Genomic DNA, 8,294 nt, shown 5'->3' with positions numbered 1-8,294 from the left:
CTTCCGCTGCATCTCTTTGCAGTTCTCTTCATTGGCTTCCATTTCACCTGGGAATCAAATTCAAACTCCTGTGCTTTGCTTCAAATCCCTCCACAGTTCTTGTCCCACTTACCTTTCTGCCCTGATAGAAAAATACTCCCCTAGCCGCTCTCTCCGCTCCTCCAATAACCTACTAATGACTTCCTCACTCATAACCTCATCGCACGCACGACTCCTAGACTTTTCTAGAGCCGCCCCAACTCTCTGGAATGGTCGTCCTCGTCCTATTGGTCTTGCCCCCACTTTCTGCTCATTTAGGAGCGCTCAGAACCCATTTTTTCACACTTGCTTACCCATCTTCTTCTGTCTCCGTCACTACTTCCCCCCACTACATATCTCCCCTCCTATTGTGTGTTACTTCCCCCACCTCCTAGATTGTAAGCTCTTCGGGGCAGGGTCCTCTCCACCTGTGTCAACGTCTGTATTCGTCTGTCATTTGCAAACCCCAATTATTGTGCAGGGCTGAGTAGTATGTTGGCGCTATATAAATCCTGTTTATTAGTAATAATAATAATAATACTGATGAGCAAAGCTGGATTTCTGCCATACGTCTAATTGGATTCACTCCTCGGCATTTTTCCCTTAATGTGTTTAAATTGCTTCATATTACTTTGTGTCGTTGTATGTTTTTAATGTGTGTTGAAATGCACTTTACATTGAATATCAGCACTCACCATATTGCACATTGACGTAAATTGATGCGTGTTATGATACATTAACGTGCGTCTTGATGCATGAGCCAATCAAAACGACTTGAAGACCACCAATGTTAACCCCTTGCACTCCCATGTGTAAATGATGGCTCCCAGGGGCTGTGGTACCAGCGCAGGGAATTCTGAGCAATGCATTGGCCAAACTAGTTCCGTGCATCGGATCTGTCATTAAATAGAACCTATCATGGGATTTTTAACCCTTTTCTATAATAACAATATTTATTTATTTTTTTTAATTTTTTGGGGAGGCCCCTCCCCATTCATCTTTACTGCCGTGGCATCTGCGCATGCATCCTAGACATCAGGCTATTATAAATGCATGGGCAGTGAGATTGGCAATTTTTTTTTTCTACATTTTCACAAGGAAACGGTACCCTGTCTTGCACCTGTGCAGTGAGCAGAAGGAACAAGATGGAAGAAGATGGGAGAAGAAGAAATCCTGGATGGCAGAGAACCATCTGGGAGTAGATTGTGGAAGGATGGAGCATGTCTTTATTTGTAGCCACATTGTAATCTTTGTTACAACTCTTCCAGACTGGAGAGGATAGACTAATATGGGAGAACCTGAGGGATCCAGCAAACCTGCAATGGATCTGGTCCAGGATTGAAAATATTGCCAACTAATAGCAAATAGAAGAAGAATTATTTGGCAAATATCTTCAATGAGATGCATTCAGGGTTTGCTGGATCACTCAGGTTCTCCCATGACAGTCTATCTCAGAGGTCCGCAATCTTTTTCGACCACTAGGTCATTTATGAGGTGAGCAGAAGCACACTAGGCCGGACTCTCTCTGAGTCCCTACCAATTGGCTCCGCCCCCACTAGGAACGCCCCATGAAGGGAAATCCCTCTCCTCTGTATGCATTGTGGAGGAGAGGGAATGTTCCCTATTTACCGCGGCCGTCGTTAACACTTCTGCCGCCACGGTAAATAGCAAACATAGGGAAGGGAGCAACAGCAAGACGAAGCTTAACCTCCCTAGCGGTAACCCGAGTGTGACTCGGGGTAGAAAAAAGTTGCTGAAAGCGGTAACCCCGAGTCACACTCGGGGTAGGTAAACCTATAGGAGGTAATAGTAAATAGAGCCTTACCTGATCCGCCGGCGTCCTGCGTCGTCCATTGGGGCAATCTCTGTCCTCTTCCTTCTTCCTCCGGCTGGCTTCTGCACCTGATGAGTCAGCGGGGGAGTTCCCAGTGACGTCGGTGCGTGTGTGGTGACGTCAGCGGGAAATTCAAAATCCATTTGTATTGCATTCAATACAAAATAACTGTATTGAATGCAATGCATTGGATTTATATGTGTAAAAGCAGTACATTGTTTTCAAGAACATTTATTTTACAGTATATATAATAGTATGAGTATAATATTTATTTATTTTTTTTAAAAATTAAAAGTTTTTTTTTTAAATATACACATTTCTCAATTTATTCAATTTAATATTTTACATGATTTTGTGTTTCAAACTTTATTATACTCCTACCAATATACTGTAAGTTGGAACTAGTACCAATATACTGTAAAAAAAATTTTCATGAAAAACAATATACCGCTTTTAGACATATAAAACCAGAAAGAAATGAACCGCTAGGGAGGTTAAGAGCTGTTTGAGGCTCCAGAGCTCCGGCATCTCCGGTAGTTTGTTCCGGCCTAATCCCGGATGGTAACCCACGGAGCCGCGTGTTGCCAGCTGGCATTAGGCGGGATCGGCCAGGGGGACTTAGGCCGGAACAAACTACCGGCTAGGCCGTATCTGGCCACAGGGCCGGAGTTTGCCGACCTCGGGCTTATCTACCTCTCAGTCTTGGAGAGCTTTAATAAATCAGGCCCAAAGCACAAAATCATGGGACATTGAGTTTTCTTATGGGCAGTAAGCTGATATTGCAGTTGCTCTGCTGCCCTCTAGTGTCCAGCAAGAGAAAGTAAATCCTATCAGCAGATTGACTGCATAAAAGAACACTTTTTTAACATAAAAACAAAAACTAATAATAATAAGTGTATTTTCTTTTGCTTGGCCTTAATAAAGGGATAAAGGTACACAATCTAATTGGAAAGCAGATACTATAGTATACCTTCCTACAACTGGAAAAATTTAGTTTATTTTCTTCTTATATGCGACCTGCAGCTGGGAGCCAAAGCCACGTCAGCTGAAAGTTTACATTGTTAATGAGACCTCCCAGCCCTAATGATTAAGTATATGTATATGATTACTGTAATAATCCATAAGCTCACTGTTTCTGCAGGGGAATCATAAACGTTCGGTAATAATAGTTATATGCGCATAAAATAACAGTAATTAACCGGTAATTCATACACATTACTCCTTCAGCTATAGGCCCGAATTTAATTGTTCTAATAATTTAACATTATGGTTGTGGCAGCCGTGCTGAGCGAGCGAATCACTAATCACCAGCAATAATAAATTCATCGAAAATGTGAAAAATGGCCATTTGCAGCGATAAAGTCGGCATAAATAAACTCCAATTTAGAATTATTTATTGATGTTTTCCCCAGTATAGATTCCAGCCGGTCAGCACAAAAGCTGAATTAAGTTGTTTCAGTTTTTTAGGTTAAAAAATGTTGGATTTTGTTGCATGCAGAGCTCCCAACTTGGCATGCATAAGGCAATGAAATAATTAAGAGCAGGCATGCAATAAAGTTAGCCACATTTTCCCAAAAGGTTACCTGCAGCTAATTCATCAAAATTTTTTCTTATTTCTTTTATTATAAGTAGGGGCTTGCTCCCAATATGGGGATGCGGTGAGTTTTTACCCATGCACATGCATAGGCATGCACATTTGCACTGTGTTTGACAACTTATTAATATGCATTGGCTGCCAAACACAGCATATGGCATACAAGTGCTGCATTTTTTTTAAAAAGTGCATTGCAGGACCATGTATTGCCATGTGTTGTGCTGAAATGCATTGGTAAGGTACGTTTTGGGTTCCATTGGCAATAAAAGGTAACCCAGCGCACCAATGCATGTCATGTAAAAATTACAACTCAGCGCAGCAATGCATGTCATGTATTGTGCTGAAATGCATTGATATGATGTGCTTGGGAATCCAAAATATCAATGGGTGGCAACCCAGTGCACCAATGCATGTCATGTAAAAACTACAACCCAGCACGCCAACAACTTGTGTGTTGTGTCATTGCATGTGTGTCCCCATAGAAGTGCATGCATTCAGTATAAAAAGCCATAAAAGTGAGGATTTTTTGCTCCATTGCAATAGAATTCTACCAAACGGCTATGTTTCTGCAATCACAAGGTTAGATTTACATCATAAGCACAGGGCATGCTTTAAACAGAATGTGCATTGTGTAGTTAAAATGCATGGACTTATTTCCTTGCCTTCTGCCGTTCCTAAAGTATTCAGTGTCTGGGATTGAGAATTAATTGTTCCACAGTGCTTACAGCTAAAGAGGTAAGTGAGGGCTTATTTTACAGCTATCTTACTTCTTGTTGGAATATAGAAATTTTTTAGGATATGATTTCTCTGTGCGTTGTGCTGTAAATGCTGTAATGCAGTGTAATTCAAGGCAATAAAATACCCCCAGTGTGTGTCTATACCAAGTAAATAAAAAAAGACATTTATGTAAAAATACAGATAAATACTATATACATACAGATTCATGAGACAAAAGATGTCCAGAGTACTATGTGTTTTCAACATAAAATAGCAGACTTTTAGACACATGATCTACTTATTGATCAAAACTTGGTCTAAGCCAGGGGGAAAGGTATAAATCAATGCTTTAACATCATGTGTGCATGTGTATGTAGGTTTTTAGCTTGAGTTTTAGAACTTTGTAAACAACAGAAGATAGTAATAAAACATGCTAAATATTGCCTTAAACTCCCTCTGCTGTCTGAATAGGGTAATACATATCCCATATATAACTGCATTTTGTTCTTGAGTTTAATGGGAAGTGGATCACATCTCCTCTGTTGAACAGAACTAATTTCAGGGTAGGGAAAGTTGAGCAATTGCTTGGGGCTCTTATCTTCACCAGGGCCCCATTTGTCAGAAAAGCATGCTCTGCATGTAGGACCCCACTTTATATTTATTCAAGATGCCATTTTTGTGTAAAACCATCCCTGCTTTTAATCTCTGTTGTAATAACAATGTTGATTTTTAGAATTGATTACCTTTTCTGAAATATGACCGAGTTTCATGCCTATCCAATGGCCTAATTACTTTCAGAGTCACTATACTGAAATGAGCATGCAAATACATATTTCTAACGTCATCGGTTGCATGCCAGTCAGATCTCAGACATAACTGAACAAGGAAGATTACTATGGAGCCAAACATGCAAGCCTCATATTTCTATTAGAAGAGGTGAATATGTCATTTCCCATCTGGCCACAAGGTGCCAGTGTCGTGTGTAATAAATCTGAATGCAGACTGATAGCTGTATGACAAACTCATTCTAAATAATATTTTAAAAAAGTAGAAATTATAAGTATAAAAAAAATGTTCTGCAAATCAAAACAATGCATTTATGTCTGGACATGTTACACTGGACATGTTACACTATCATGGGAGAACCTAACTGATCCAACAAATCTAGAATGGATTTCCTAAAAATATTTAATAGTTGGCAAATGCTTTCAATCTTGTACCAGATCCATTCCAGGTTTGCTGGATCCCCCAGCTTCACCCATTATAGTTTTGGAGCGAAGACATCTTCATCTTGTAACCTGACAGCCCTATGAGCAGATAATTGTGATATGCTGATTATAACTACAGAACACCAAACTATATCTGGGGGGGGGAGACTTTTCTTTTCTAACTGCAATGCTCCATATTTGGAACAAATAAATAAAAAAACACAATGGGCCCAAAACAGAGGAATAGCTACCTGGGGGGCAACTAAAGGGGGACCCTGGGCCAGAGATGCCCCACCTTTCCTCCAACAGGTGCCCCCTGATAGATGCATGGTGCGCACATTTGTTATGGGAGTGACGTTTCATGGTGGATGTATTTGCTATAGGGGGAAGAGGTGTCATGTTGGTCACACCGATGATTGGGGGGAGGGTGCCATGGTGGAGGTTTATTGGGGCCACATTGCTAAAGGGGGAAGAGGGTGATATTTGTTATATAAACCTAAACAGTTGAGGTCACAATGTGTTGGGATGTAGGGAGAGAGCTCCCAATAAAAGTTTGCTGGGTAGGCTCAAAAATCACAAAGCAGCTAACATTAGGTAGGTTCAAGCAGTTTTGCCATTAAGATATCCCATTGTGTTCCATTATGCCATTCCAGGTTTGCTGGATCACCCAGGTTCTCCCATAATTGTATATCTCCTCCAATCTTGGAGAGCTTTAATAAATCAGCCTTATTATGTTTAAAGCACATTGCTGTCTTATGCTGTTTCCACTCTCATAGCTACATTCTGATACTGATTTTCTCAGCTGGTCCGGTTCCTCTCCAATGCTGAAAAGCCACCATCTTACAATATGATGTCATTGAAATCATTGTTTGCAGATGTTTTTGCTTGGCACACATTGTCCTGATCGTGGATTTCCCAGGCAATAAAGAGATTTGTTGCATGTCATTAAAAAGCTTTTACTTTTCACTTGAACTATGAAATAGAGATTTCTTACTTCCAGATAAGAAATGTGAGAAGTTAATATTTCATCAGGATGTTTAAAGTCATCAGTAAACACTTTGCATTAAAGTGGCTGCCCCTCTGATTTGCACTCCTGCAGCTGATTGTTGTAGTTGTCTATTTTTAATATTGGCGGTGAAATGTTTCACTCAGTCACTTTAGTCCTTTCGTTATACATTGAACAGGTGGCAATGCACCGGATTATGTGCCAACAGACCACAGACCAGAACGCAAGAATTAAACACGGTTCCATTATTGGCTTGCTTGTGGTCTGTTAAATAAATCTTTGGAAGTGTTTTATGTTTTTATGTGATTTTTTCTTTGTTTCTGTTGCACTTCTTAGCTCCATCAGCCCTGCTCAGATCATATTTTTGGTATTTCAGATCTCCATGTTTTAGAGATAAAAGGAGGGGAAGCTTTTCTCTATTCCTGTCCTGGGGGTAGATAACACTGCTCAGATTCCTCAAAGGATCAATACTACATAAATTATTCCCAGAAATCATATTGTCCTCTCCGCCTAATCCAAGACTTCAAATCACTCCAAATAAAAATAAAAAATACAATTTTATTTACATCAATACAACAATCACAGAAACAATTGTGCAGAATAAATGAATCAGCAGGAATCTCATGTAATATTTATTGCGGAGCTCCTAAAGCTTCTGTTTATATAAATATAATCTCTTCTAATCACAATATTTATTCCTTAATACCTCCCATATACATATAATAATACATATTGTCAATGGAGCCAGATTTTTCAGAGAAAGCCTTTCATGACACTTCCTGCAACTTCTTTTGAATTCTTCTAGCCGGTTCACATAATAACAATTCAGGGATTGGACAGTACAGGTAGTCATCGAGTTCAGGACATCTGACAAAAGGACGTCTTCTAGATATGAACAGGGCTTCCCTGCTCGCCGCAACTCTGCAGTTGTTTCTTTTTGCATATCAAAGCACAGCTTGCTCCAGAAGTTAATAAATGTCTAGACTTCATAAAGTTTTTTTTTCTTTTTTTTGCTTTGTTTGTGATTAGCTCACAGTGAGGATTTTATACAGTAACTGGCATTACGCTGTCTAATATTATATTGAGACAAACATCTGTCCTAATTGCATTTATTAAAATAATGTACATGTTCCAACTTACATACAAATTCAACTTAAGAACAAACCTACAGTCCCTATCTTGTATGTAACTTGGGGAATGCCTGTATATTGTTGAAAGAGCTTTCACAGAAATGGAAAACTCTTCTGTCCCAATCCTCCAAACAAAGACTTCTAGTTCTAGTTCGAGTTGCTCCTCTTGATTTAGCACAATAAAATACGCGGCTCCTATATCTCCTAAAAAAGCGATGTTGCTGTAAAACGCGTCAAGTTTTGAAAGTTTCCTGGAGATATTAAAGAAAATATATCATTGTGATTAGAAGAGATTATATTGATATATCCAGAAGCTTTGGAATAAATATCACATGAGATTGTTGATAACTGTTTTGTGATTGTTTTTATTGATGTAATTACAATAGTATATATTTTTTATTATTATTGGAGTGATTTGAAGTCTTGGATTGTCTTACCAATCACTATGATTGTATGAGGAAACTATAAATAAAAAGAGAACACATTATATTTTTTCTAGGGTTTTGATTGGTCGGCTTTGCTTTGAAACATTGTATCCATTCGGTGTGATGTGATTGGTTAATGTGCCTAAAGCCTTGCACATGTGCCAAATAGAACACTCTGTTACTTGCAGTAACAGATCCAGAAATTTGTGGTTCTTATCTCTCCAAAACTATTCCCACACTTGGCAGACAATCAAAGAACAAGTAGGAGGCTGTGAGTTCTTTCAGTTACTTTGTTATTAGCTTTCATTATTGGGCAATTAGAGCTGACAAGGAGGTATTTAGAGGTGGGAGATGCCCTAAGT

This window comes from Pyxicephalus adspersus, chromosome 3, assembly GCF_032062135.1.
Source record: "Pyxicephalus adspersus chromosome 3, UCB_Pads_2.0, whole genome shotgun sequence".
Taxonomy (NCBI): Eukaryota; Metazoa; Chordata; class Amphibia; order Anura; family Pyxicephalidae; genus Pyxicephalus; species Pyxicephalus adspersus.
The sequence above is the reverse complement of the archived record's forward strand: the minus strand, read 5'-3'. Positions refer to the sequence as shown.